At 52.6% G+C, this 21,371-nt stretch overlaps 1 protein-coding gene across 3 annotated transcripts in view; it reads right to left on the bottom strand.

Annotated features, from left to right (window-relative positions):
- The window catches only part of PAX5 (paired box 5), a 187,421-nt gene that overhangs the window by 12,538 nt on the left and 153,512 nt on the right, over positions 1–21,371 (bottom strand). The window lies entirely within an intron of this gene.

Genomic DNA, 21,371 nt, shown 5'->3' on the forward strand with positions numbered 1-21,371 from the left:
AGGAAACAAGATAATGTTACTGGGAGAACAGAACTTCCCTCTACCCATACCTGGGAGTCTGAGGAAGCTGGGGAGAGAGGGAGGAGGAAGAGTCTCTTCTAAAAACCGAGAAGGCCCTGAAAGGAATTTTACAACATTCACTGAGCTCTTGAATATGCAAAAGAAAGCCCATACTAGTTTGGGAGTGGAGTTTAGAGACCCAAGTGCTGTGCATGAGAAAGGACCTGTATCATGGGAGGTTCTACTATTGAGAGGGATAAAGGGAAAAGAGGATGTGTATATCCCATCACGTGTATGTGGAGGGTAGGAGGGTGAAGAACATTTAAGTGGGGGTCTAGATTCCCATTTTAAATCATCCGTATTGGGGGCTGGAACCCTTCCCCTCCCGCAGCCACTATCTCAAATACATTTAAGCCCGCCGCATATCCCAGTGCCTTTCACGACTAGGTTGGTGATTTCTCCGTACGTGGAAATCAAAGGAGGTGGCTGAGTCCTGTGGTTTGGTGGCCAGAGGGGTTGACACGAAGGACGTGGTCCAGAAGCAACATAGATCACAGAGCCCAAGAATTCTGTGACGTGAGGAGGCCTGAGCCATCGTGTGCAACAGTGAGCCGCCCCTGGAAATGTGGCAGAAGTCTAGGGGAGGACAGGACCTTTCCACGAGGCAGGGAATAAGGGTTCGAGTCAAGCTTACTTGGTCTGCAGGTGCCAGAGACACCAGCTGGCTGTTGTTGGCATTCTGCGCTGGGTAAGGCAGTGGTGGGGCCCGAGGGGGCAACTGCCTGGGCAAATGCAGGGAGGTGGGACCAGGCAGATGGGACATGGTGGGACTCTGGGGCACCTGAAGCAGATTCCCCCCTCCTCGGCACTGTCAGCAGGACCAACGACAGAGGGCTGGCCCCACGACAGAGGGCTGGCCCCTTTCAGGCTCCCACCCAGGGCCACAAACAAAGGTATGCTCCACCTTCATCTCTGCCCAGAGCTGTCTACCCTGGAGAAGACGACAAAAAAATGGCCTTTAGAGTCAGACAGACCCACGGTCCAGGCCAGACTCTGCCACCCACAGGCTGGGTGGCCTTGGGCACGTGAATTTCTCTCCTGCGCTTCAGCTTTCTCATCTGTAAAATGGAGGGAAGGAAAATCTCTATTTCTGAAGCTCGTGGAGATCGGCTGACTTAATGGTGACAGATCTTTGCACACCCTCCTGTGGGGAGGATCCGGTGCCTCCTCATCACTGATGGTAGAGAAAACAAATTCGGTCGTCCCTGCTCCCACCCCAAACCCTCTGACCACAGCCCCAACTGCTGAAAGAGGCCCCTGACACACATCAAAAGTCCTTCCAAAGCAGAATAAAGGTGAGGAATATATGTTCTTCCCTCAAAGACTCAGAAAGGAAGCAGAGGCTTGAGACATTTAGGATAAATGGTGGGCATCCCCCCAAACAATGCTGTCTTCCAAGTACAGAAGAACTAGCGATAAAAATCAATGAGGTAACTAGTAGCGAACATGTGTTTTCCCGGAGAGTCCAGAGCCAGGAACATTGTCAGCATCAGAGATGTTTTGTTTCTCCTTCGCTAAAAAGCTCAGAGACGGCAAGAAAGTCGAAGTTTCCTAAAATTCTCAGAAGTGACAGGTAACCGGCTCAGTGTAGCTCTTAATTAACCCAAAACGACACCTGCCAGATGATGGGGATTTGCAGAGCTCGCCGGGGGCCGACCCCATCTGCAGATGGTGGGCTCCCACCTCTGCTCGAGACCTTGGCTGGCTGTAATTAACATACGGAAAGTCTTTCAAAGTGACTTCGCGGCCAAGTTCTATTTCTGAAGGATTGAAACTGGGCTTTGAGAGAAAATCTTTGCAGAGGAGGAGGAGGAAGGAAAGACTTGAAAAGGACCGTGAGATTTCTCCAGCTCCTCCCCATGGTTTTGCAGCACCGCATGATGTGCCGGGGCTTGAGGGTCACTGGGTACTCGGTGCGTTGCTGTCTATAGTCAGAGAGATTATAACTGCAGCATCCCACACAGGCACAAACTCTCAAATATATATATATATATACTCTATAATTGTATATACATTGTATTACTATCCTAGGTATTACATGTGTAACATACATGTGTATACACATAACCTATATATATATATATATATATATACACATATATACATGAATATAGACATGCACATACATACACATGTGTATACATGGATGTGCATGTTGTGCACACACACTGAAGTCTGGGGCTCTGTCAAAGCCTCCCTGAGTGATTTTGACCAAGCCCCTTCTCACCAAGCCTCAGTTTTCTCACCTGTAAAGAAAGTGTGTGCCGCAGAGATTTAAATAACTGACCCCAAAGGGTGTTCAGCACTAACACTTTCCCCTTTCCTACTCTCACTGCACCCACCCCCAGATGGGCCCCCTTGAAGGCCAAGGCTTCTCAACCTCCCTCTCTCCAGAGCAAGACCTTCGTGGACTCCCAACAGGGAAAGGAAAACCCGAGCCAACTCAGTAAAGGTCAGCCCTGTCAGCCCAGACAGCCTGGTACACAGAGCATCGATCCATTCCTGGGAAAAACCTCTTCTCCCACCAGCTCAAGCCAGCCACGAAGGCCTTCAGAAAAACAGAGAAGAGAAAAACCGAGAGAGAGGGCAAGTGTGAGAGAGTGAATGCTGAGTGTGTCTCACTTCTGTTTCTCAAGAGAGCCGTGGGCTTTGCAATCAGACAGAGACTGGGCTGGAGACCAGGGCCGAGCCCTGGCTCTCTGCCACTGACTGGCCTTGAGGCAGCTGAGTGACCATTCTGAACCTCAGCTTGGTCCTCTGTTGTGCCGTTAGCTCGACTCCTGCTGTCTACCGCAAGAACCTGAATGCAAGGGCCCTTCGGGGAACTCAAGGGAAACAACCCCACTGTCGCATTACAGCACCTCCACCGTGGGCTACAGGGTGCACAGCAGACCCCACCAGCTGGCCGTCGTCAGAGGCAGGAACTGGGGCCTTCTGGCCACGTGGGGCCAGTCAAAATATACTGATGGTCAGCCCAGTGTTTGAAAGGGGCAAGTGTGTCATCAGTCACAAGCAATTTACAACCATTGTCTTGTCCCCCAAGGCTGACTTCCCATCTTCCTGTAACCTGTCTGGGCCCCTGTAGACATTTCAATTTGAGACACTTGGCTATGCTATGGCACGTTTGGAGCAGTTCTGCGTCAATTTTAATCTGCTCACCCGCTGTGGTATTATCCCAGAATTCCGTCTCCATGCCCTCATCTAAGCAAACAACGGGCAAGACAATGTGCGGTGTGCAAACTGCTCTGGCAGCCTCTCTAGGGCACAACACCTGATTTGTGTGCGTGGGCGGGGGGGGAGGCAAGGGAGTTCCCAGTCTCTGGGGCGCCTCACCCGGGAGTGCCCACAGGCAGCACAGTTGTGATGACAAAGCCGCAAGAAGATGACCAGCAGCTCCATGGTGCCATTCAAGACCCTGTAGGGTCTGGTCCCAGTGAGCTTCTGAGCCACACCTCCCATTCCCCGCTTGCCCCAAAGACCAATTGCCAGTCCCCTGATGCTCCACGGGGCCCATCGCCATCCACTCATGCTGTGCCTTTCATCTGAAATACTACCTTCCTCTTCCTCTTCGTGTCTAATCTCCCAACTTGTCAAGACCCAGCTCAAATACTGCTTTCTCCAGGAAGCCTTTCTGGAGTGATCGTGCCAGCTGAGAGCATTCCCCCACTTTCCTCTGAATCCTCAGCCCCATGGTCCAGAGCACTTCCTGCCCAGACTTAGGGTAGTTGTGACCCTGTCTCCATTCGTCTGTTGGTGAGTCCAGCTCCTCCTCGAGGGCGTGAACCAAGACGATCACCAAGTGATCACCAAGTGATCGCCAGGACTAGCAGATCCTGGCAACCTTCCCTGCCCCCAGCACAGGGCCCCACCCACAGCATAAATGCACAGCACATAATGCACCTTCCTTAGGCCAGCTCCTATGGGTGTCAGACCTAACCGGGTCATGGAATCATACTAGAAAAGCAGTAGTAAAACTCTGGTTCTTGATCTTTGGTAGAAGCATGAGACAGACAGAGGAAGGCAGCAAAACACACAAGGAAAGGGAAGTGGGCTACGTTTGTTGCAGGGGCCAGGGTGCAGGTCCCATGGGGGAAAGGAGCCCCGGATGGGTGCTCTCCTGAGGGGCTGGGCTCCCACCAGGCCTGGCCAGGCCTCTCTGACACACAACAATGGCACCGAGTTTGGCTCCCTGCAGGAGGGTCTAAGAGAAGTGTGGTTCTTGCTATCATTTTGCTTTGGTGTTTTTAAAAGGCAAGAGCAAAACCCACTGGTAGTTAAGAGCTCAGAAAAGAGCAAGAGCAAACTGCATTCCTTGGGGCTGCAGCTGGGCTGGATAACTAGGAAGGTTTTTTTCCTTACCACTCCCTTGGCCATCGGAAGATGCTCAGTCTGGAAACCTGAAGGTTTTCTTCGAGTGACCTTGCCAGAAGCCCCCATTCCATGACCTAAACTTCGAGGCTCCAGATTCTGCAGAATTCAGCTGGCGTTAACACTGAATCGTATCCACCCCCCACCCCAAATCCAGTTCACATATCTGTGATGGATGTCTAAAAAAGTCATTACGATTTTGGTAAATCTATTCAATTCAGCACTGACAGTGGCCCTACTCTATTCAGAGCTCTGTGCTTAGCCCCCGGGAGGGTCTCATACTCCAGTTCTCAGGAACTCCTTGCATCTAAGGGGTTCTTAGACCCTGAACTAGAAATTTGGGTACAAGAAAAGGGCAACGTGAGTTTAAAATCGGAGAGGAAGTTAAAATTTATTCTAGCTGGGGTATTCAGGAGGGCTTCCTGTAGGAAGTGGCTGAGAAGTGGGCCTCAGTGAACATTCAGGTTTCATCATTTAGTAGGTTACCAAAACCTGTATCTATGTGCCTCCTGCCAGCCCTGGCTGTGTTCAAAAGAGTCAAAGTGTGAGGCCCGCATCACCAGGGAAGGGAACCTGGGGGTGAGGTCAGTCTCCCAAACAGGAGGCCAGTTTAGCAGGACGCAGCGTGTCCTGGCATGGGACAAGCCACAGAGGCCCAACAAGGCAACTGCTAATGTAACACACTGCCCAATAAACCCCAGACACTTTTGGGGCTCCTGGGTGCCTCAGGTGGTTAGTCCAACTTCAGCTCAGGTTGTGATCTCATGATTCATGCGTTCAAACCCTGCATCAGGCTCCACACCGACCATGACAGCCTGCTTGGGATTCTCTCTCTCTCTCTCTTCCTCTCTCTCTGCCTCTCCCAGGCTCATGCACTTGCTCGCTCTCTCCCTCAAAATAAATAAATAAACTTAAAAAAAAAAAATCCAGAAACTCTTTAACTGCTTGGAAACACATCGCGATTTTTGTTTTTTTTTTTTAATTTTTTTTTTTTTTACGTTTATTTATTTTTGAGAGACAGAGAGAGACAGAGCACAAGTGGGAGAGGGGTGGAGAGAGAAGGAGACACAGAATCGGAAGCAGGCTCCAGGCTCTGTGCTGTCAGCACAGAGTCCAACACGGGGCTTGAACTCACGGACTGTGAGATCATGACCTGAGCCGAAGTTAGATGCAAAGACAGGAGTTAGGCCCCTGATCTCATTCTGTCTCTACCACAGTGTGACCCTGAACATGGCTCTTTCAGGTTCACCTAGCCTCAGTTTCCCCAAATGGACAATGGCGGGGTGGGAAGTAGACAAGGCTGGGTTCCAATCTAAATACTTTTTCTTCCCAGACTCCTTTGTTTGCTCAAATGATGAGTTTAATGCCGTGCCCTTTTAAAGTGTTCTACGAGGCCTTTTTGGGGGCAAATGGACAATTTCCACCAGGCTGTCTATAAAGCTGAAACGAGTCCCCAGCCCTTATTATCGGCTCCCAGACTCAAAAAATGGCTCAAGCCTCCTCCAGCTCAGAGGCCATCTAGCCTCTGGGAACATTCCCAGGGCCTTCAGGGACTCTACCTCTCAGCCCAACGTCAGCCCAAAGCTGACTTACTCTTCTGTGGTCTAGACCTTGGCGTGTCCCTCAGAGCAGCCAGGGGTCCTCCCCGGAAGAAATCACCTCCCCCTGGCTGGGCCCAGCTCCATGCAGAGGCCCGCGCATCCTGCCGCTGACTAATGAGAGGGAGGTGATGGTGTCATACCTTGCTGGGAAGTCACAGTGCTAGTCCCGACCTGAGCCGCCTGCCATCAAATTTTAATGCTGCTGCTGACATATTTATGGAAAGCCTCACCAAGTGTTTGCGAGGAGACCAGACAAGATTTACCTTCACAATTACTACCACGATGCGCAGGCTTTGCTGTGCCCTGGGAACTCAGTAGCACGGAGGCCCTGAGCACCACTGCGCCCGGAGGAATACACTCCATTCCACACACCTTTCCTACCCCCAGCACGCAGGGCCTGGGGCCTGGGGAGGCAGAGATGAATCAGACACGGTCCCTGCCCACCAAGAGCCCACAGTCTGCAGGAGGGGGAAACATACACATAAATTACATGGGTCCTGGGTGGTTGGGGACCAGTGCAGGGGTACAGGTAGAGACGCAGAGAGGCAGGCTAGGCTGAAGAGGGGGAAGGGAGTTGCTGTCAGAGGCAGGGTTAGGATTGAAGCCAGAGACCAGGGCTATGAGGGGCCATTCAGCTGCTTCACCTCTCCTGGTGGTTTCTCTGCCTGGGAGGGCTTCCCAGGCTCTCTCTATCCCTCCCTCACTGCTGGCATCCAGACACAGCAGCCCCATCCTTTGGTATCCGTGCCCCCCATTGCATCCTTGGGTGCCCTCTCCTGTGCCCAGGAGCGGGATGCAGCCTCCCAGCTCCTCACTCCTCCTCATTGTGTCAACCCCCCACCTTTGTCTTTCAGTTGTATTGCTTCCCCAGAGTGGAGCTGCCCCGGGTGCAGGGATGATGTGCAGTGACCCGGGCCAGTGGTTCCCGAACCTTGCTGCCTGTTAGAATCATCTGGGGAGTTTTGAAAACCCCAGGTGACCAGGACATACCTCATCCCAGTTGAATCGGCCTCTCCGCGGTGGGGCCAGATATCAGGATTTGCCCAAACTTCAGAGGTGACTGCAACGTGCAGTGAGCAGGAGCACCAGTGGATAGCGACTTGAATGTAGCCACGTCAGCATCACTGGGGAGCTTGTTCAAATGCAGCATCCTGGGCCCTACTCTGGGCTTACTGGACCAGAATCTACTCTGGGAGATGATCCCCAGCTGGCCTTGTGCAGTCAAGTTCGAGAAGCACTGCCCCACATGAAGGAGTCGCCCAGTGGCCCCAGGGGCACACAGGTGTCTAGTCCCCAGGTCCTAAGGAGGCCAACCTCTAATTACACTACGAAGGGCTTGGCTGGTGTGGCTGAACTCCAAGCAGGTCATTGGGCAGCCATCACCACTACTCAGTGAGCTGATAAGGCACAGGTTCTGCGGGGGGAGCTGAGTCAGGACTGCCCCTCAGGCCAGTCTCACAACTCTAAGGACCAGGAGGGAGTCTCTTCTCTACCCCAAACTCAGTTCAGGCCTCAGTTTCCCCAGGAGTGTACTGAGTGGATCAGCCCTGAAGTTGGCTGTGCTGATGGAGATCTCTTCTTTCTTAAATTCAACTGACATGTTCATCTGTGTCCTCTGTGACCAGCCCACAGACCTGGCTGAGAGGCGTCTTCTGGGGGGAACAAGCTAGGGGCAAGAGAAGAGGGGAGAGATCTTTGGGGGCTAAGGAAGGAAGAGTCGAGAAGCCTCCTAAGGGAGCAAATGCAGGGCTAGGTGGGGGAGCACCACAGATGTGCTGGGACATCCCGTCTGTGTTGACCTTGACACAAGGCACACAGCAGCTCGTCCACTTATCCACTGACTTATTCCTCAGCTATTGACTGAGTACGTACTAAATACCTGGCACTGTTCCAGACACAGAGGATACAGCCATGAACAACACAGATAAAAGACCCTGCCCTCACAGAGCTCATATTCTAGTACTACAAACAGACAATAAACAAAACAAATAAGTAAAACTACAGCATATAGCATGTGTTATGGGGAAAACATAAAGTGGTAAAATTTTAGATAGACCGGGTAGGGACGGCTTCACCAGAAAGGTGACTTTTGAATAACAAGCTGAAGGAAGTGAGAATTAGCTATGTGGATATCAGAGGGAAGAGCAAGTGCAAAGGCCCTGGGGCAGGAGCGCAGGCAGTGTGTTGGAAGAGCAGTGAGGAGGTCTGCATGGCGGGAGAGGAGAAGTGAAGGGGAGGAGGTAGAAGATGAGGTGAAGGAGGGAAGTGGGGAGGGAGAGATGATATAAGGATTTTGGCTTCTACTCTAAGTGAGCAAAACAGGGACATGTCCTGACTCAGACTGTAATGACTTACTCTGGCTGCCATGTTGGGAATGGACTAAAGGGGCAACACTGGCGGTGGGGAGGCCAGTAAGGAGGCTACTGCAAAGGTACTGAAAGACTGCCCTATCCACAGAGTGGTCCCTTCTGGCCACTTGGGGAAGAAGTGCCACGAGGCCAAGAAGGGCCAGGCTGTGTGGTCACGCAAGCAGATGGTCAGCTGGCCAAAGCCAAGGACACTCGGGGAATAAGGCCAGATGTGGGCTGTTGGTGGAAGGAAAAGTACCTGGCTCTGTATGACCTCGGGCCAGCCCCTTCCACTCAGTCTCTAACAAAAGCGATAACCAAGGGTACCCACAACCAAGGGGTTGTGACAAGGATTCCAGGAGAGTATGCACGTACCAGCCGTGGGTAAACTGAGAAAGGCTGTGGCGGCAGGAGGCATTCCTGCCGGGTCCTGCCACATACCAGGAACGCAGCAGAGCATCGCACCCCAATTCTCCACTAGGGGGAGCCTGGGCAATTCTTCCTAGAGCAGAAATGCAGTTTGCAGGCATCCATCCGTTCTCATTCGGGGAACTTAGGATGTCTCCAGGACGGCCTCTGGGGTGGGAGTGAGTGTGCCCCTGAACTGTCCTCATAGTGCCTGAGACCCTGTGGTTGGAAGGACTTGTTCTCTTCAAGAGCCCAATAGCAGCTATTGAGAGATTGGTACATACAGCCCTAAAGTTCCATCAGGCTCATGCCATGGGCCCCCAATAAACAAACCAAAGACTGGATGGAAAGAAAAATCCACATGGAAACGAAAGTCACAGCTGGCTGAAGGTGTTTGGTCTGAGGTACACAGGTTGGATGACCAGGCACATATTTGCATATTTTAGTTCATCCTGGCACATATTTGCATATTTGTTTTTTTTTTTTTCTTAGTCCGCGTGTTATTAAATGTGGCTTCTAAACCTTTACTGAGCGTCTGCTCTGTCCCAGGCTCTGTGCTGAGCAGTGGGTGGTGCTGGGATGCGGCAGGGACTCAAGCTCATGAGCCTGCTTCTGCCCCCCAGACAGCCAGGAGCCAGCTGGGGTTTTGGATTTCTCAGCATCTCTCTTGCCTCTGTGTTTGTTTACCTGAAAGCTCAAAAGGCCCAGTGAGATTCCCTTAAAACAGACAAAGGGGCAGGCAGCCATGTAAGGATGAGTAGGTTGTTCACTGCATAAGAGCTACCAGCTGATGGACTGAAATCCATCCCGCTGTCCACTCACCAAACCCTGCCATTTGGCATGGGGCTGCATCTGGCTGATGGCGAGGAAGGAGCAAGCTCTCGAGAAACAGCATGAGGGAACTTCAACATAAGCCTTGTGGCTCCCCCTCTTTCTCCTGCAGTAGCTTCTTCATTCTGCTGTCACAGATCAGGAGGGGAACATAAGAATGGATAGTGGGGATCCCAAAGACAGTCACACCCGGGCCCACCTGGTTCTCTTCCTTCACACATTTATTTAGTATTGAGGATGTGCCAAACCCCGTAAGAGCGTGATTCACCTGCAAGGTGGTGTCCTGGTGCTTTTCTCAGAAGTAGACCCGGCTCTCAGCGCCCTGCGCTTTCTCCTGTTAAAAGGGCTCTGGAGCAAGCAAGACTGGACTGTCCTGGCCCTGCCACTTGGGCAGGTTCCTCTGTATGAGCGGAGGCCTCAGCCTCCTCCTCTGTGAAAGAGGGTAAGATCAACACCCACCCCGTGGGGTTCTTGTGAAGGGCAAGCAGGCTGGGAAGTGACCAGCACACGGAGGTTCTCACTACACATCAGCTACTAACTACAAGACAGCAGGGCCTTCTCCCTCTCTCTTACCCTCACGACAGCCCTGAGAGGAACACCATAAAGATGTCCCCACTATAAAGATGCAGAGACTGAGGTCCAGAGAGGGGAAGGTGACTTGCCCCAAAGGCTGGTAAACCTGGAGGCAGGACTGAGGCCCAAGGGTGTGGAGTCCAGTCTAGGACACCCTGCCCACAGCACACACCGTCTTAGCCACCCCCCCACCCCGCCCCCAGTTCTCCAATATGGCTGAAGGAAGTCCATGCAGAATTTGCACAGAGCTGTTCCAGGTGTGGGGGAGGGGCAGTCCTACGTTAAGTCAGACCGGGAAGACAAAGAAGGGAGAGCAAGGCAGGATTTGAATTGGCTCCTTGTGGATGTGCACGTGGGGGAAGGGGCCCAGAGTCCCCACTCTCAGAACCTGCCAGCAGGGAGGGTCCCTGCGTCCCAACGGGGCCCTGAGTCAGGGGGCCACAGCTCCACCCTCGCTCTCTCCCATTGCCCCAGTCAAGCCCAGGCTGGTGGACCTGAGCGTTGGCCAGCCTCCCCCACCAGCCCACCTGCCTACTTGCCTCCTTCGGCCGGCAGGCACGGCAGGCACGGTGGCAGGCCCTGCCTGCTCCCTGGGGAGCCCGCCGCCAGGCCTGATGGCGCTGACGGAGGGAGGGAGGCCGCCAAGCTGTCAGTCTGGAGGTGCCCCTCGGAGCCCCTCCCGGCTGGAGCGAGGAGGGTGGGCCGGCGCTGGAGCCAGGCTGTCAGGGCCTTCACGGAGACGAGGCCGGAGAGGCGCTGCCTGACAGCTCGCCCACCGAATTAGGACCATTTGCATGCTAATTTCCAGCACTCTAACGGGCTGGCAGGCTGGCTGGGGTGTGTAGAGTGTGCAGAGAGAGGCGCCACGGCCTCCCTGCCCGCGATGGAACAATGCTTGACTGATCTAGCTGCGTTAACGAGCAAATTATGGTAATTTTGTTATTACAAATGCATAGAAATTTCCAAAGCGGGCAGCCATTCAGGGCAGCTCCCTGCTCCTCCCCACTCCTAAATACTGAGTCCCCTGTTTGTACACACGGGTCTGGCACCCACTTCAGGGTGAAGACTTCCAGGGACCAGGCTTCCCTCGGAGCCCTCCTGGGGAGGCCCAGGGTCAGCTGGCCACAGGCCAGAGCATCCCTTCCTGTCAGCAGGCGAGCCCTCGGCTCCTGCATCCCCCAAACCTCACCTTCCTATCCCCCCTCCCCCCCTCCCCAGGGTCCCTGCTTGGTCTCTGGGCCTAGTGATCCCACAAACTGCCACAGTCAAGCTGGTTTCTTTCCATTCGGAGTAGGTAACATGGGTGATGTGCCCCACAAATGCTCCAAGGACTTGAGAAATTCAATTATTTCTGTGCCCACTCTGTGAACTGGGCTCAGCACCCAGGAAGAGCTGAGGGATTGTCTGATGAAGAAAGGAAGGCAGGAAGGAAGGAGAAAAAGGAGGGAGAAAAGGAAGATCAGAACTTATCCTACAGTTGAGGACCGTTAAGAGACCCCACCCGCTCAGCTCGCTGGTGGTGTAATTAATCAAAGACCTCACCGGAGGAGTTTATTTGCCAACTGGCAACCCCTCTTGGCATTTATAATCGTCCACTGTCAAAAAAAAAAAAAAAAAATCACAATTTGTCCCAGTTTTTCTGGTGATCTTCTTTTTGATTAAAAGTATGTTTTTGGAAGCATGCTCTGGAACCTATCCAGACAGAAACTGTTTCCAAGAAAGTGAGTTCCCTGCTCCAGCAGCGAAGCATGGGCAACTCCAGGTGCAGAGCTGGGCACAAAGCATGGGCTCGATGGTGGGACCCTGTCCAGCAGTCCACTCATGGGGGGGGGGCGGGGCGTGCAACAGCAGCCTCGCTCCTGGGCCTCTGCACGAGACCCACCTATTGTATAACAGGGATTTCAGGTTTGGGCCGATGCTATTGAAAGGTCAAGAAGCTGTCTCAAATCCATTTTGGAAGTCAGTGGGGAATAAAGCATCAATTACAGAGGAGCACGACACTGAGGAAGGTCTGCTCCAGGTGGCCAAGGAAGCCTGAGCCAGCCAGGACTCACAGGAGAGCGTCGGAGGTAGAGACCTAAATGCGAGCAGAGACTTTATAACCTCAGCTGGGGTCATGGCCAGATTTTTCTATTTGTCTGATTTTCTAATTGGGTCACAACTTCCAGAGGGAAACTGAACCCAGGAAAAGAAAACAATCATTTCTTTTTTGTCTAGCTGCTTGACTCCGGAGGAAAAGCAGAGAGCGGGAGGAGCCGGGTCCTGGCCTACAGGTCCCAGGCAGAAGCTCTGATGGGGACAGGGACGGGGACGGGGACGGTCCGGATCCCAGGAGATGCTCTTGCAGCTGGCCAGGTCCCAGGCTGGGGAAAGAGGTGGGCTCAGGAAGAACACGACAAGGCGGGAGTAGGTAAGAGTCCTGCTTTGAGTTGTTCTAGAAGCCAGGTCATCCCGGGCCACCTCAGGAATACCAGGCCTGCCTGAGGTCAAGAGACGAAATGCTTTCTTTTCATTGCTTCAGGGAAGTGCTGAAAGGTGGGGAGGGCATTAGTATTTCCCCAGTGGGAACCACAGGGCAGGCTGCTACCACGGCAAGGGCCAGCCTGGCTCTTCCTCTGATTTGCTGTGTGACCCTGAGCAAGTGCTTTTCCTTGACCTCGTCTGCACCCTGGCAGGCTGATTTCTAAGGGTGAGTCCAGCCCTGTCCACTCATGACAGAGGGAGTTGTAGCTACAGAATGTACTACGGTCCTCTGTGAGATACGTGCTAGAACAGACCCCTGCCCACACCACAGAAACACTCCCCGATCTAGACCTGTGCTAACTGCCTTCAGTGCTTTTCCTACATGCAGATTCCACCAAAGCCAAGGGCAGGGCCCCCACTGAGTCATTGTCTTTGCTGCTGCCCCCAGTAACCTGCTCCACACCCCACCACAAGATCCTAGGTAATGGCAGATGATACCTAGCTGGTCTCCAGGTTCTGTTCCCTTGCAGCCATTGTCCCAAGTGTCTCTGGCTTCTTCCCGGGGAGTTCTGTTTCCAGAAATCCCCTACCCAAAGCACTCTCAGAAAGTCTGCACATAGACAAAGCCATGATGGAAAGTTCCAGAGGCTGTGGGGATTTGCTTCAATCCAAGACTCCTGGGTACAGACATGGTACCTCCCCTTACCCAGATCTGCTCATGTGCACCCTTCTCTAAAAGCGATTTCTAACAGTGTTTCTGAGAGTCAAACACCAAATTGCAAAGTCCCCTTGTCATCTGGACTGGACCACGTGCTAGCTGTGTGACCGTATGCAAACCACTTTTCCTAAGCCTCAGTTTTCATCTCTGTGAAATGGGGCTACGAACCGTGCCCTCCTAACACTATGGTACGGATCCTTTGAGATGATGCACGAAAGAGGCTTGTAAAGATCCGTCCAGATGGTGATTCGTATTCTTCGCATTGTTGTGAACAAGACCTCAAAATGGCCACAACTATCATGCATCCTGCTCTGGCAGGACAATGCCCAAGGCATTTGTGACCTGGGATTGCTCTTTAGACAAAAGGACATGATAACACAGTTGTCATTTTAGAATTTCCCTTCCTCGCTCTTTCATCTCTCTTGCTCTCTTTTCCACTCCTTCCCTCTTTCTTTCTCTCTTTTTTCCAACCCTGGATCTAAGTCTCCCTGATCTGGGTCCTTTATGTGTGCCGTTGCACATAGACTCCTTATAAAGAAAATTCATTTGTTCAGGGTCACCGCGTGGTTTTTCATTAAAAACAAATTACCCGCATTCAGGGAGGACATCTGGGCTTCGCGGGTCCCATTAATGACTATATTTCCAGCCTCCCTGGCCCGGTTGGGCTCCCCTTGCCTGTCACCCCGCGTTCTTGGCCCCGGGAGGACAATGAGAGTGACAGTCAAGTGAAAGGGAAAACATGAGGGATGAGGGCGAGAGGCGAGTCCCCTGAGAGGGGAAGGAGGGAAAAGTGAAAAAAATAAATAACTCAAACAGAGGGTAACAAGGGCCATTGTCTCGGCGTCTTCCAGCGAGAAGCCAGAGCAAATATTGGAAGAAAGAGTGGGGGCATGGAAGTCAAGCTGAAGCCCTGTTTAATTACACATATTTGGGCCCTAAGCCCCTGACTCTGGGTCGGACACGGTAGGGAGGGGCATGTGCCCAATTCAAATGAATTCCACCCATATCCATCGAGCGCCTACTGTGTTCAGGGACCACGTAGGTGGAGGATTCCAAGAGGAGCAACCAGGATATGAGAGCACTCAGTCACCACAGCTCTGACGAGGTAGACCATGGGCAGTGCCCTGGGGTATGCTCAAGGGAGAGATGAGGCCCGGGGGTGTGTGGGGGGTGGGGTGGTAGCAGGCTTCCTATAAGACAGAGCGTTAGATTTGGGGTCTAGGAGGACGGGTCAAACATGCACAGGGGAAGGTGGGGAGTAGAGGGAATGTACTGGAATCTGAAGTGTGGTTCCCTGGTGTCCCAGCTGGGAAGAGCCTCATCTGGACCATAAAAAGGTCTCTGGGTCAGGAAGGCCATCCACAGCCCTGACGGACCCCCAGGAAAACCACGACTGTCTCCAGGGCCCAGAGCCCATTCCTTCTCACTCTCCATGGGCACCAGGAGCTGGGTGAATTTGAGACATGAGTGCCAGTTTCCAGGCCCAGCCGCTCCCCTGTTGGCTGTGCACTCCTGGCAAGGCATGCTACCTCTCTGAACTCAGCTAGCATGCCTCTGAAGTGGGCCTAAACACTCCAACCTCACAAGGTGCTTTCAAACTGCAACTAGGGATAACAGATAGGGCTCCTTTTGTACCACCGCGCAGGCTGGCGGGAAGGCTTGCTGGTGGAAATTACATTATGGACGTAAGCAATTCGGCCTCATTAAGAAGTCTTTTGGAGGGCAGAAGCCAAGGCCTACTGGCTCTCCCTGCCCCCGAAGGCTCAGAGCACTGTCCAGAAGTTCTGGAGAGAACTTCTCTCTTCCGGAGAGAAGTCCCAGGTGGAGTGACTCACAGACTTGGAGAGGGTGGTCAAGCCAGCTAAGGGCTGACAGCTGATGAGGTCTTGTAGATGTGGGCTGCAGATTCCAGCAAATCAAAGGGAGGAAAACACAGATAACTCCCAGCAGATTCAGTCTGGTTTGGGGGAAGGACTCTAGTATGTGCAGAGGCAGAGCATACCTTTTGTCCTTACCGTCCCCCACCTGCGACCCATTCATTTTCTCCCTCCTCACTCCACATTCCCTTGGCTAACATATGCTTCATCCCCAGTGACAAGCCAAGCCAGGGACTCATCTCTTCCTAGGTCCCTCTCCTGACCCAGGGTTAGCTACACCTCTAGCCTCTTTCGTTCTTTGATGCGGCCGGTATTTCACAGTTTTAGCCAAACTCTGCAAAAGCAGCTTCAGACATGCCCTCCCCACTCCAACCCTCCTACAGAAAAATTCTGGAGCCCTCCATGCCTGACATCCCCAGTCTAGGCTGTACCCCCCTTCTCTGTGCTCCCAGAGTCCCTGAGTTTACCTGTGACCACATTCGTCCCCCTAGACCCTTACTGACTTGCCCATCTGTGCTGTAGACTAAGAGCTTTTCATGGACAACGGTCATGGCTTTCACCTTTACATCCCTAGGCTCACGCTTGGGATGTGCAGATAGTCAATAAATGTTGGAAGGGAGGGAGAGAGCGATGGGGGAGGAAAGAAAAAAGGATGGATGGCTGGCTGGCTGGCTGGCTGCTGGCACCAGCTCAACCTGATCAGCTCAAGGCCCCACCATTATTTTTTATGTTCAATACGGCTCAACAGGAAACCAGGGTGTTTCTTCTTCCCGACCACGTACCTTCCTATGGAAGCATGTCTCCAACCCACCTTACGGCACTTCACACATAAAAGTACCACAATGATGATACTTTTCAGTAAAAATAAGAAAGGCTTACTTTTATAATTCCGCCTTGGAAATTATTTGGCCACAGTCATTTATCTAATCTATGGGTGGCTACGACTTCTCAGCAATCAAGACACGGAGTAGAGAATTCTTGCAAAGTGAGAAAATCTAACTTAAAAATTATTTTCAAATGTCATGAAATTTTTATGAGCACTAAATGTAATAGTTAATGAAGTTAACATAATGTTATAAGTTGTAGAAACTAAACTTAACATTTATTAATGCCAGTTTCCCAGCTTCATTTTTGAGTTTCAGAGGCAAAAACAGTTTGGGTCAGGTCTCATATTATTGTACATTCCCGAAAAACTCTTAGGCTTTTAGTCCGGGACCTCTCGGGGACCCTGCCATCCCCTACTACTGTCCCGTGGAAGTCCCGGCTAGGATGTCAATCTCCTTCAGGAGTTTAAGTCTGACTGGGGCTAAGGTACACTCACAGATAATGTCATAAAAACTAAAAGGAAAGTTAGCTGGAAGAAGTGGGCTGGGCCCTGAGCTTCAAATGGCGAGACAGCTAGGGGGCTTGTCTGAGCCCTGGCCACCGTGGGGCGCTGGCTCCTGCATGGGGAGCCCTTCCAAGAGGCCTCTCCCTTGCCCACCCAGCTGAGCCAGGCCCAAAGCACCTCTTCCTCATTTGCCCCTAACCAGGACTCAACCATTTAACCAGAGAGAACTGTCACCCAGCCCTCTCGGCAGACCTTCGGGCAAGAAGTGATACTGGGAGGCAGTGGAACAGAGTGGCTTAAAATCCCAGGGGCTCGAGGCAGGCCGCGCTGCCACTTCCTGTGGGCCAGGTGCTCAGGATGACCCCCTGTCGCTGCTCTCCAAGGGCCTGTGCCTACGTGAGCGGCAGCCCTTGTCCAATCCTGAGGGTGTATCTCCTAGAATCTGACTCAGCCACCAGGATTTAGGAGGATGAAGTCCCCAGGCCCAGCGAGGCCGCCCATTCTCCTCAGGACACCCACACTCTAGGGCTGTGCACCTGCACTGTTTCTGCACCAGCTTGGGAACCCAACCTCTTAGGGCAGGAAATGCCACCCACTGCTCAGATGCCCTCCAAACACTCCATTTCTTCTAAAGCCAATCCTGATCGTATTCCCCGATTTCCTAAAAAGGCATCATAATCCAGTTTTTTGTTTGCTTGTTTGTTTGAAAAACACATGAGGCACATGAGGGGGAAACTGGATGTCAGGAGCCCAGACATATGGTGTCCTGTACTCATGACTGCCTCTCAGTAACCGCCATCAGAAGGAGCAGAGTGGGGGTAAAGGTAACAAGTGCACGAGACAGAGTAGCCGCAGGAGGTGAGATGTCCCCAGCTCTTGCTCCAAGCTCCCAGTGCTGGACATTTCCTAGGCAGCCAGTGAGCTCCTGGCTCTGGGCAGGGCCCTCCTCCCTAGCTAGGATTCGACTTCTCACCTGTTCCTGTCATGGGCTATGTGAGAAAGGCCCGTGATGTGTTCCCTCCGCCTCCTCCCATGATCCCCAAAAGGACACTCTGTTGAGATGGAACGAGGGGCACCTGGGTGGCTCAGTCAGGCATCGGACTTTGGCTCAGGTCATGATCTCGCAGTATGTGAGTTCAAGCCCTGCGTCAGGCTCTGTCCTGACAGCTTAGAGCCTGGAGCCTGCTTCAGATTCTGTGACTCCTTCTCTCTCTCTCCTGCCCCTCCCCCAACTGCACTCTGTCTCTGTCTCTGTCCCTCTCTCAAAACTAAATAAACATTAAAAAAGTTTTTTTTTTAAAGATGGAACAAATCACGGTGGCCTTTGCTGCTTCTAAAATTTGCCCTAAAATTCTAGACTCTAAAGTCTGTAGGAACCCATCCCAGGTGTGGAGGCCCTGAAGGCTAGTCTTTGTGTTAGGGGAGGACCTTCCCTGTGGAGACAAGGACTCCCTGTGGGTGAATAGGATTGGCACATCCTGAGGCCCCCCTCCTTCAGCTCTACCCCTTGGAAGTCATTATCAAATGACACATGATAGCCCAGGGCCACCGCCTTGTCACATCACAGACCCAGTCCTGAGGGGGACTCGGAAGCATTTGCTGCCCACTTAGAACAGAGGTGGTGGTGCTCAGCCAGGCTTCCAGTCCAGCTGGGAGGTGATACCTGCAGGCAGGGATGTCACGGACTTATAAGCCCTTGAATGGCCGACCAGAAAGGCCCTTAGAGAGCATCTTATCGAATCTCCCCACCCACCGCCTCCCGTTTTAAGAGAGAGCCAAGGAAGCCCCAAGGCCATGTCCCAAGGTCACACTGTGAGTACTTGGAAGCTGGAATCAGAACCCAGATCTCTGAAATTCCAAAAAGACCTTCATGCTTCTGGCATGTTTTCCATCTGAGTCTTTGATTTTGCAATTCTTCTTTCCCCAATACAACAAAGACATCATTAGGCTCACACTGGGTATCAGTTTCTCCCCAATCCCAGCATCACTTCAACGCAGGGTTCCCAGGAGCTAGCTGGATAGACTGTCCAGATCAGACCACTCCAGACCCCTCAGTGCTCCGTTCTGTGAGGACACAGCCGCCTCACCCTGACTCCTATCCAGATCGGCCTGAGCAGAGCCTGCCATCTGTCAAGGCTGCTGGCTGCACTATGTCATGCACTCCAGGTTTCCAGGGGGTTGACGTTTGGGTGCTGGGAGAGGCCCTTCTTCATTCAGCTCGGCCTGTCCTTCCTGCTTGTCCCTGCCAGCACCCCAAAGTCTTGGTCACACCCAGCTCCTGCATGGATGCCCATGCTCTCTGGTCCTTCTGTCTTCTCACGCACTCGTCCCCCACCCTACAACACCCTTACAATTTCTCAGACTGCAAAATTACCTTTCAAGGTCCAGCCCAAGTGGCCTCCTCTGGGAAGCCTTCCCTGATTTCCCCCACCTGGCCCCATGGCCCCAGCAAATTCAGCAGCACCCTCCTTTGCATTTCCTCAGCACATTCCTACATTTTAGCTCCTGACACAGCATGCAGGGATGACTTTTTATATCTGTCTCCCCAACTAGTCTGTGAACTCCCTGAAGGCAGGGACTGTGTCTGCAACACCACACCTAGCCTAGACTGGCACTTCCAGGAAACGTTTGAAGAATGAACAAATGACTAGCCGGCTGTTGTTTCACACTGGTTGTGCCTGGTATTCCCCGTCCACCCTCCACCCCCAGTCAGTTCCTGGTGTGGTAGAGTGACTAGAGGCCACTAGAGGGCAGTAAAGAGTCAGGAAGGAGCAACAGGTGGGCGATGGGGAGCCCAAGGTGAGCTTTGAAAGGTGTGGAGGGAGCTTCAAAAGTACCCAGGCCACAGGACCACCAGAAGCCCCGGTGAGGGAGAAGTAAGAGCTAAGGCCCAAGGCCATTCATTCTCTGAGCAAACACTCTCCAAGCCTGATACTTAGGCCTGGGAGGCACTTGGGGGGCACTGGTCCAACCCCCCACCTTGATGCTCCAGTCCCTCCACCAGATCCTTGCTGGCTTCTGCTAGCCCCTTCTCTCCCAAACCTGCCCGTGTGCCTATCTTCAGTTCTAATTCTGGGGAAGCGTCTTCATACAAGGCTGAAAAGGGATCCCTCTGGCTCCCATTCATGGTCCCAGCCATGACTTACAGAATTGTACAGTGTATTCTACCCGTGGCCCACGTGCCAAATGAGGCCCAGAAAGTGGAAATGTCATGTCAGATCACACAGCGAGTTCCTGGCTGACTCTGGCCACCATCCACTGCCTCCCTGCCTGGTGCTGGGCCCCCCCTCCCCCAAACCTTGGCTTCCAGAGAGCAGGCCTGCCCAGCAGTGGAGGCTCAAAGTCAGGGAGGGGCTTGCTACAGATAGGGAAAAGAAGCCGTCCTCCCCTACTCTCCTGCCTCGTATGGCCGGTGTTTCGGTAACATTACCACCATCATTTCAAATGATTCTCGAAAACAGCAGGCAAGGCAGACTCAGGTCATGGGGCTTGTGCGTAGTCACATAGATAGTCAGTGGTGAAGCCACCCTCCTTCCATGGTAGTCCTCACTTTTCTTGGGGAACTCTCTCTCTGTCTCTCTCTGGGCCAGATCTTGGCCCTGGTATTCCTGACCTGCTTTGACACCCGCAGAGGACCCTGCCTGGATATCTGCGTGGCCTCTAAAAGTCGAAAACTTGAATCCTAATCTCGCTGGTCACCAGCATCCTCCTCCTCAACCAGCTCTCCTTCCTGCCAACTTTATTTACTCATTTACCGGGGTAGCTGTGCCATGCTCCACACACGTGAACCCACTCCAGCCACTGGGCTCAACCCTGCCCCACCCCCAACGCCCCCGCCCTCCTGCTCAGATGGCCAAGGATACACTTGTCACAGCCCAGCCTAAGGCCTCCCTTCAACAGGACACCCTTCTCAACTGAACCACCCCCAGGTGTCTTTCTGTTTTCTCCAAGCGGGCAGCATTCAGGGTCTGCCCCCACCCCTGCTTGACAACACTCTTGTCTGTGACTGGATTCTCTTTTGTTCTCCAACTGATCCATGGGCTCCACTGGGCCATGAACTCTGCTGGAGAGCCCTCAATCTGATGTCAGCCCGAGTCAGGCCAACTTTAGGCATGCTAGCTAGGTGTCTCCTCTCACCGCCACACCCAGCTCAGCCCCCTGCATAAACAACAATCATCATCATCATCATCATCAACACTTGCATGGCACGTAGTATGTACCAGGCAAAAATCCAATTACAGTGTTTACATGCATTACATCATTTAATGCTCACTCTTATTCCCATCACCCCATTTTACAGATGAGGAGGAAACCAGGGCACCAAGAAGTTATGTAACTTGCCCCAAGTCACACAGCTAGTGAGAAACAGGATGGTGATTCAAAACTAGGCAACCTGGGGGTGCCTGGGTGGCTCTAAGCCTCCGACTTGGGCTCAGGTCATGATCTCACGGTTCGTGAGTTCGAGCCCCGCATCGGGCTCTGTGCTTCACAGCTCAGAGCCTGGAGCCTGCTTCAGATTCTGTGTCTCCCTCTCTCTCGGCCTATCTCCTGCTTGCTCTCACTCTCTCTCTCTCTCTCAAAAATAAATAAACATTAAAAAACTTAAAAAAAAGAAAAAAAAACAACAATGGGCAGTCTGGCTCCAGAGTCCATGCTCTTTTTTTTTTTATTTTTTTTATTTTTTTTTTCAACGTTTATTTTTGGGACAGAGAGAGACAGAGCATGAACGGGGGAGGGGCAGAGAGAGAGGGAGACACAGAATCGGAAACAGGCTCCAGGCTCTGAGCCATCAGC

Source organism: Herpailurus yagouaroundi, unplaced genomic scaffold (assembly GCF_014898765.1).
Source record: "Herpailurus yagouaroundi ecotype Mexico unplaced genomic scaffold, PumYag 160, whole genome shotgun sequence".
Lineage (NCBI taxonomy): Eukaryota > Metazoa > Chordata > Mammalia > Carnivora > Felidae > Herpailurus > Herpailurus yagouaroundi.